We start from the raw sequence: 10,301 nt of genomic DNA, 5'->3' as shown, positions 1-10,301 counted from the left end.
TAAAATAAAAACCATGACACTGAAATCAGACAAAGCAACACAATAGAAGGAAAAGAGCCCAAGAGAAGGCACATGAGTCAGAGACCCTCTTATTCACACACCTAGGTGTTCCATAAAAGCACTAAGCTGGAAGCAACAGTATAAATTCAGAGGACCTGCTGCAGACCTGTGCAGGCCTTGTGCTTGCTGCTTCAGTGTCCATGAGGTCATGTGAGCTTTTATTTAAACCCAGTGTGGGCTGAAATCCCAGTAGTCTTGAGGCCAATCGAGGCTACACAGCAAGCCCCTGCCTGAAACAACCATATTCCATTCTAATGGTGGGGTGTTTCTGCCTCCTAACTACACCCAGAGTGGCCCATCACCTCAGGTACTTCATAGAAATTTTACATATGATATCTAATATTGTGTAGACATGTCAGGAGCTAATTATGTTCTGAAATGAATTAGCCTAATGTCAACATTACAATGACACTGCTAAGCCTAGTGCATTTAATTCAACAAAAATGTATTATTTAAAGGGTCCAATAGCTGGGTGTGGTGGCACATCCCTTTAATCCCAGCACTTGGAAGGCAGAGGATGGATCTCTGAGAGTTCAAGGCCAGCCAGAGCTACACACCAAAAAACAGTCTCAAAAAACAAAAAGAAAGAAAGGGTCTAAGAATCTCCTGATACCACTGAATTTCCACCATGCTAACCTTTAAGTCAGTTAACATTTTATAACTGTGATTCCACGGTAAAGTTTTGAATGTTAGGCCAAGGATTAAGCTACACATTTAAAACTATATTTGTAATGTTTGATGAGGCTATACCTCAGTGGGAGAGCACTTGCCGAAATTCAATCTCTAGTACCACAAAAACAAACAAGTGCAAAAGTATAAGTGAAATGATATTTTAGTCAAAAATAGTGTCATCTGGCTAAAATCCCAGTATTCAGGATGCTGAGGTAAGAGAAGTGCTGTAAATTCAAGGTCAGTTTAGGCTACACAGTGAGGTCACAGCCAGTCTACCTACATAGTAAAACTATTCATGTAAAGGTCCAAAAACCACTGAAGGAAGACTCCAGACTCAATTAGTATGCAAAAACAAAACATTTATTCTGAAGAAACAGCCAGCATATAGATAGAGGTCAACCATCCATACAAAATGGCTGCAACCACAAGGAAGAGCTTGAAGGCTCTCTTAAAGGCTTCTAGTGGAATACTATCTGTGGCTAAGAGACTTGCTGGGATTGGGTGGTACCCCTGGAGGCTATGTGACTCCAGCCATCAGCAAGTCTGACCGTCTCATTCTCCCCTTGAGTACTGTCCCATCTCAAATCCTTGAGTGGAGTTTAAGGGCTAGTACTAGGACTTTTTGTTTTGTTTTCTTTTTTGAGACACGGTTTCTCTGTGTAACCTTGGCTCTCCTGGAGTCACTTTGTAGACTAGGCTGGCCTCGAACTCATAGAGATCCACCTGCCTCTGCCTCCTGAGTGCTGGGATTAAAGGCGTGCGCCACCATGCCTGGCTTAGTACTAGGATTTTAACATTGTAAGTTGGACAGTGGAGATGTGATCAGGCTCACTCTGGACTGTCAGTTAAAAAACAAACAAGAATCCCCCACTAAAATCTCAATGTTTAATACTCAGAAAAACATTTGATAGTAAGGTAAGTGGTTTCCTGTAACAAAGTCTGAGTTATTTTTTTTAGCTCTATGAGCAGTGAACCATAGACAAACTACATTCTAACATAATCTCAAATTACACAAATGAGTATCAGAATATAAGGAGATTAGGTTCCAAAGCTGTTTGGTGGTGGCTCACACCTTTAATCCCAGCACTTGGGAGGTAGATCTTTGTGAGTTCAAGGCCAGCCTAGTCTAGAGCTACACAGAGAAACTCTGTCTCTAAAAACTTGAAAAAAAACCACAGAGAACAGGTTCCAATGTATTAAAAAGCTAATACAACTCAACAATTTTAAAAATCCCAATTTAAAATCGGCAAAAGAAGGCTAGAATAATGTTAAGAGCACTTGCTGCTCTCTAGGGGGATGTGAGTCCCATTCCCAGACCTTCAGAAAATGCAATCCTCTTTTGCAGCCTCTTGTGGCACCCACATATATGTGGTATACACAGAGACACACATAAAATAAAAAGTAAGTAAACAATATCTTAAAAAACAAACAAACAAGAACTGAGGGGCTGGAGAGATGGCTCAGTAGTTAAGAGCACTATCTGCTCTTCCAAAAGTCCTAAGACCAATTCCTGGCAACAACATGGTGGCTCACAACCATTTACACTGTGATCTGGTGCCCTCTTCTAGCACACAGGTGTACATGCAGGCAGAACACTATATATAATAAATAAGTCTTAAACCACTTAGTGGTGTATGCCTTTAATTCCAGGACTCGGGAGGCAGAGGCAGGCAGATTGTTGTGAGTTTGAGGCCAGCCTGGTCTACAAAGCAAGTCCAGGACAGCCAAGGATACACAGAGAAACTCTGGCTCAAAACAACAACAACAACAACAACAACAACAACAACAACAACAACAAAAACCCAGAAAAACAAAATAAATAAGTCTTAAAAAAAAAAAAAAGGAACTGAAGAGACAGCACTTTTTAGAAGATAGCCAAATTTACAACATAAGCAGGAAAATTCCATGTCATTTAGTAACCACAGAAGTAAAACTTAAAATCACAGTGAGATGATCTTATATCTACTTATATGAATATAATAAAAAGTAGAAAAATACAAGGAATTTCCAAAATTTGTGGACAAATGGATTGAACTAGAAATGATCATAATGAGTGAGCTAACCCAGAAGCAGAGAGACTCAAATAGTATATACTCACTTGTAACTGGACACTAGCCCAAGGGGCATGTCTCATGAACGTCTTCACTTACCAGGAAAGTGGGATAGAGGTGAGGACATCCTAAGGTGAGAGAAATATAGGAGATAGGGAAATAGAAGGATCCAGAGGGTCCGAGAAACCTATAAGAGGAATATTATGATGGGTGGATCTGGGCCCAGGGGTTCTGCTCGATCTATGGCACCAACCAAGGACAATACATGCAGTCATCATCAAACCCCTACCCAGATCTAGCCAAGGGACAGGACATCCTCCACAGTTAAGTGGAGAGTGGGGACTGACTTTCACACAAACTCTGGTGCCCCATATTTGGCCATGTCCCTTTGATGGGGAGGCCCGATGGCACTCAGAGGAAGGATAGCAGACTACCAAGAAGAAACTTGATACCCTAGCATCATATTCAAGGGGAAGAGGTCCCCATCAGTCACAGTCACAGGGAAGGGGAATGGGGTGAAAGCGGGAGGGAGGAATGGAAAGATGCATGGAATGGGATAGCAATTGAGATGTAATATGAATACTTTTATTTTTCAATTTTAAAAAAGTAGAAAAATAACAAATATTGGTGGAGACGTAACTGCTTGTTGGGCATAAAATGTTCAGCTGCTATCACAGAGAATTTGGCTGTTTCACAGTAAGTCAGCCATAAAATTACCATATGACTCAACAGTTATACTCTTAGGCATATATGCCAAAAACTGAAAAAAAGAACTAAAACAAAAACTTGTATACAAGTGTTCGCGGCAACACTCCATAATCACCAGAAAGTGACCTCAGTGACCAGCTAATAAACAGACAAAGAGGCAGGTGGATTGCTGTGAGTTCGAAGCCAGTCTAGCCTGGTCTACAAAGTGAGCCTAGGACAGCCGAGGCTACACAGAGAAACCCTGTCCCCAAAAACAAAAACAGAAAAACCAAACCAAAACAACAACAACAACAAAACTATACAGTGAAGTACTATTTTGCCCTGAAAAGAAATTAAGTACAGATGCATACTTTAACCTGGATGAAACTGGGAAATGCAGTGGCACTTGGAAGAACCAAGGTGCAAAGAGCAGTATATTGTATGATCATTTGTATATGGTGTATTAGTTTCTATGGCAAAATACCTGAGAAATCAACTTACTATAGGCTTTTTCTGGTGTTTTGGGTTTTTTGGGGGGGGGGGGGGCTCATCCTTTTGGAGAATTTAGTCTATGACCACCTAAACTGGCTGCTTTTAGGCCTGTAGCATCATAGGAGTGGCTAGGAGGGAGAGAAGAAGAGGGAGAAAGACAGAGGCTGGTTTTTATAACAAGGGTCCTCTTGCCAAGTCTTTTAAGCTATGACTACATCAATGCATTAATTTACTAATAAGGTCAGCAGTCATGGCCCAATCATCTTCCAAAGGCCTCACTGACTAGCACTGCTTTAGGGATTAAATCTTCAACACACAAGCTTCTGCACAGCTGTCATGGTCAGAGTCTGGAATGATCCCTTAGGCTCACATTTTAGACACTTTCTCTCCAGCTGCTGGTGCCATGCTGAGACCCTGTGAAACCTGTAAGTGGTAGAGCCTGCCTGGTGGAAGTGAGGCACTGACAGCGGGGCTCTGACAATGATGCTTGGACTCTGGCTATTTCAGCATTCTCTGCTTCTTTCTCTCATGATGTCACCAGCTGCCTCAGGGCAGACATTCCCTGTACCATCATATCTTACCCTGGGATCCTGGGCATGTCTGCCTAGAAGTCTGGGACCAAGCAGTTAGGAGCTGAAATTCCCGAAAATATGGACAAAACAAAGTCTTTTTCTCTCCTAATTTGTTTCTGTCACATATTTTTGACACCACAATGCAAAAGTCATTAATTACAAAAATTATTCCAAACAAAACCATCTGAAGTACAAAAAAGAGGCAAATCCACAGCTAATTAATTTCTAGAGGTGGCATAAATGGGGTATGAGGCCAGATTTGCTAAGAACTAGAGGGTTCTCTTTGGAGTTAATAAAATTAACCTGAAACTAGACAGTGGTAACTGTTACCCAACTTGGTAAGGGTACTAACTGGCATTAGTTTTATACAATTTCATATAACAGATGTGATGAATTGACCATTACATGTGATTTACCACAATAAAAATATTACAGAAGAGAAACTGGACAAAGTAAATGTGATCAATTTTTTTGGAGTTGTGCTACAAATATAAAGAAATGGGATGGAGGGAAAGCTGTTTAAAACACTGAAGATAGTGTCATTTTGTGGTAACTAGTAAAAGATGCTTACTGAATAAATGCATGATTACCAAAGACACAGAAGGTGTCCAGGTTCACCTCAAGATGAACAAATGAAGCCTGCCATTGAAATTTTTAGCTCCTAACCCGTGACAACCTGTACCATATTATCCACTCACACTTGCTAATAAATAAACAACGTCAATCTGACAACATTACAAAACACAGGAGAACATGTCTTAGCTGATATATTTCTTCAAACATCAATTAGATTCTAGCACAGATAATCTTCTGATACTGAGACAATAAACAGGCCTCATTAACATATGTTAATAGAAAGATAAGATAAGCAATAAATCCAATTTTTAGTTCTTGGGATTATTGGTGAATATCAGAGGTGATTTAGAGTGAATTCTTTCATTCTAGTACTGAAAATTCCATCATTAGCTGAACCAACATCTTAACATAAATGAATTTAATTAATTTTGTTGTAGCATAGGAATTGCCACAAAAACCATTCAAATACCAATCTCAGTGAGATATGGTTTAATGAACACAACACCCCAAGACTGACCATGGCCAGGCACAAAGTGGACTTTGGAGCCAAACTGTGACACCAACCTGTGTCTAAGTCAGGCCGTTTATAAGGCCTGGTAACCAGGTAGCAACCAGGTAACCAGGTGGGAAGCAAGAGGAGGGCAGCATTACATCATTTTGATTTGCTAAACACAAGAAGAATCAATTTTGTTTTGAGTACATTGTATCTAGGTTGCTAGGCAAAATATTTTAAGCTGATTGGCTAGGATATAGGCTTGTGGACTTTCCAGTTCCCTACCATTCTGGGAGAAGGGAACATAGCTGGGTATTATGGTTTTGTTTAAGTAGAACATTCAACAAGTTGTAAGTAAAAGGCTATTCAAGGGAGGTAGAGCCTCAGAACCTGAACTTAATTTTACCTTATGATCAAAATGGAAACATAAACACAAAATGTTTCCTGTTATGCAAAGAGCTACAGTTATGCTAAGAACTAAAGTAGGTCTCAATGGAGGGACTATAAAGTTTAAGCAAGTTACAACAATTTCAGTTGAGAAGTATATAACATGAGTGTAGGAAGCGAGGGAAGTCCTAAGTCAACGGGTGTTGTTGAGATGAACAGCCATATCAAAGACCCCAATGCCTCAGCCCCATCAGAGTGGTAAACCCTTCTTCAAGTGAACCTCAGAGGGAGGGCAAAGCCTTCCCTGGGTCTGAGTTTGAATGTTGACAGTATGCGTAGAAAACGTCCACTCCAACATCACTACATAGATCAGTGGTTCTCAATCTGTGGGTCATAACCCCTTTGGCAAACCTCTATCCTAAAAACTATTTGCATCACAATGCATAACAGTAGTTCAGTGTTACATGTTACGACACCTGCATGGCTGTCCTGGAACTTGCTCTGTAAACCAAGCTGAACGCAAACTCAAGAGATCCATCTGCCTCTTCCTCCCAAGTGCTTGAATTAAAGGTTTGCACCACTGCCACCACCCAGCTCAACTCCGTAGTGGCTCAGTCACACTTACATGGAAAACTGATTGGAGAATATAATCTATCAGCTAGCTGCCATGTGCCAAACTAAAGAAAAGAAAAATATATTGGGAGTCAGCTCTCAGATTTACCATATAATTCAATATAGAAAGAGATCAATATAGAAAAAGAATCAATACATGTTAAGGGAAATAAGCATGTGTTCAGATACCCAAATCTAATATGAGCAATCATGATAATACTAATACAGTTTACTGAATTCAATGTGCCAAATGCTCTGCTAACTGCTTTATATACATTATTCCATGTAATAAGCACCTCTGCACCAACAGGGTGGATAACATTCACCTGATTTAAGGACAAAACTTAACCTTGAACCCCAGAGAGGTTGAGTGACTTGAAAACTAGCAGCTACCAAAAGTGGAAGATTGTAATGAAATTTCAGGTCTGCATGATTCCAAACCCTGCCTTCACAAAATGGGATCTATATAGCAGAAGACTTGGAATTTACTGTGAACTGCTTATAAGGCACATTCTCAGACCTACCTAAACTCTCTAACTCAAATTCGGCTGAAGTGAGATTTCAGGACAAGTTAGTAAATTGATTAAAATTAGAAAACTATGACTGTCATGACAGACATTCTGCTCAAATATACCAGAGACCATTGATAATAAACAGACTTTTTCTTCAGGAAAACAATTCAGTGTTATAATACAGGGCAAATCTTTACACACGTACTAATTGTTTATATGGTATTTGCAACATAATGATTTTCAAATAGCATGGAAGTTGCAGTAATTAATTTTAATCCTACCAAGGAACAAAACCCAGTTATTGCTTCTGATCCTCATGCAGTCCTACAAGTGTCTGTAGAAGCTTGTTTTATCACTCCATTTTTCTCCTTTAGCAAAGTCAGCAGCTTCCGTCTTCATTACGCCCCTCGTCACCCACCTTCATTTCTTTTGCAATGAAAGTACTACATTGGTAGTATCAATTCCTCAGCTGGTATTAGTTTAATATTGTTTAATTTGTAAGATTTTTTTTAAGCATTGTAAGGACTTTGTTAATTACATTGCTTTAAGACCATTTCTTCAGCGCTAGTGCCCCATTTGTCTGTAATTTTTCTAAGCCATTTTGCTGGATGAAAAGAGCAATGCATTCGGAACTAAAACAACACGAGGAAAGATGCTGTCCACCTTATTTTATTTAATGTCAGTTATCAAAACGGTCATTCTCAAATATTCCTAAGGGAATAGATTAAATATTGTTGGTATTGGAATGATAGTATGATGAAATTTTTGGACAAAAGTCTTAATGGTCTACATAGGCTCTAATGCAGATTCTGCCTGTGAGCTTTTCCCCTGGTCCCTTTAATTCTTCATAATCTCACATCAAAATACTTACTCTCCATCCTTTTTAGGCCAACTCCTGAACTCTGATGAATTCGATTTGGTGATATGTTGCAGGATATTTGATCCCATTGTGAACCCAGAGATTGTGAACTGTAAAAACCTGTTTTTAATTGTGGTGTAGCTCAGTATTTGATCCTGGAGCTTTCTGTTTACTATACACAAGTACTGTTCCTAATTGTGGTGTGGCTCAGCCCTAGCATGTACCTTTAATCCAAGAGCTTTCTATAAACAGGGTTAAGTAAAGTTAACTCTAGATCAAGAGGTGGAGCAAGCAACCATAATGCCAGATTGAAAGAAGTAAACATGGAGAAAAAACATACAGTGAGAGGAAGTCTGCATGAATAGAAAGATGCACAGGAAGTAGAAAGGAGGGACATTGGAAGTTTCTTTATGGCAACAATACACCTACATATGCCTAGGCAGATCCAGCCTTGACATGGTGTGTGAAGTCCCTTACTAAGGGACTACACACACACACACACACACACACACACACACACACACACACACACACACGGGACAATTATCACTCATTTAACTCATTTAATGTATGTTGAATTGAGTTGGTATTTCAAATACCAACTTTTGTCCTTAATTCCTTTGCTTTTTAAAAACTTATTTATAGCTGGGCGTGGTGGTGCACGCCTTTAATCCCAGCACTTGGGAGGCAGAGGCAGGTGGATCACTGTGAGTTCGAGGCCAGCCTGGACTACAAAGTGAGTCCAGGGCAGTCAAGGCTACACAGAGAAACCCTGTCTCGAAAAACCAAACCAAACCAAAACAAAACTTATTTATTTATTTATCTTTACACATTTATTTATTTATTTATTTATTTTGTTTATTTTATTTTGTTATTAGCCTTGGCTGTCCTGGACTCACTTTGTAGATGAGGCTGGCCTCGAACTCACAGCAATTCGCCTGCCTCTGCCTCCAGAGGGCTGGGATTAAAGGCGTGCACCACTGCGCCCAGCTCCCACATACATTTATATTATTACTCATGTATACAATAAACTACCTATATCGATAACTTCCTTTGCTTTTTTATGTCTATGCCTGGTTGTGACATTTTACTACAAATTTTATCCTTAAGCTACATTCCTTTTCTTATCAAAATCCAGATAATCAAGCCAGGCATGGTGCTGCCTTTAGTCCCAGCACTCAGGAGACAGAGGCAGATGGATCACTGTGAGTTCGAGGCCAGCCTAGTTTACAGCCTGGCCCAGGGTAGCCAAGGTCACACAGAGAAACCGTGTCCTGAAAAACAAAAACAAACAAATAAACAAACAAAACCCCAGATAACCATTATTAATGTTGTTTGAGTCCACTTTGAGTCCATTTTCCTCTGCTTAGCCCAAAACCTTAGGGGCATTTCCTTTTGTAGTTTTCTTCATTCCGCGATTGCTTTAAATTTTTGCATTTAATCTAAAAAGTTAAAAGTTATCACATGATAAACATTGTGATATTCCTCCAAAAGGCTCTTTTTTGCCAGTCCTCTTAATCTCAGCTTCCAACTTACTATAATTTGTTTTTTGGCACATAGAATCCTGACTCAAAGGTTGATCAATTCAGAGGAACAACTCTGCAAAATTGTAATTCTAAGCCAAAATCTGCTTCTGTATACTTTATCATGCTCCTACGTCTTTCCACTCACAAATCTGTTCCGTGTCATCATGAAACAGACAAGCAGAACGAACTGCTTTACAAAAAGGCTTAAGAAAGTGGCAGCATCCACATTCTCAGAGAGTTAATTATGTCAAATCATACAAGTCATTACTGAGTAGCCAGAAAAGAAAAACAGATTCTTTTCCAATGAAAGGACGTGGATCTGTTCTGTCAATGATTTCTCAAACAAATTTCCTAAAGTTGACAAATGCACCTTCAGCAGGTGTTTCCAAACACCTATCAGCAGCTAACGTCCGCAGGAAGAAATTTAACTTGACGTTTTAGTACACGGAAACCAGTGGGTGTCCTGATAGGATGACATGAGCCAGAAGCATCTATTTAAAGGAATCAAGTGCTGCTATTGGGAACTTCCAAGAACATATATGAGAATCCATGAATGGGAAACGAGGGTTAGGTTGGGAACTGCGTGTAAATATATATATATATTACTCTTTTTAAAAAATCTCCCAGAGCCTCGCTAGAACGTTTTGTTGCAAATCTAACGCTGTCTATAACCACAAACTGACAACTGAGACCCAAACTAGCTAAACCCAACTATTTACACCATTGGACAACATTGCGCGTGCGCTATCTGCCAACTCTTGCCTGCCGCTCTGAAAACTTCTGCTGGGAACCTTTGCGCCTG

This window comes from Acomys minous (assembly GCF_964271855.1).
Source record: "Acomys minous genome assembly, chromosome: 12".
Classification (NCBI taxonomy): Eukaryota; Metazoa; Chordata; class Mammalia; order Rodentia; family Muridae; genus Acomys; species Acomys minous.
This window is presented reverse-complemented; position numbering follows the sequence as displayed.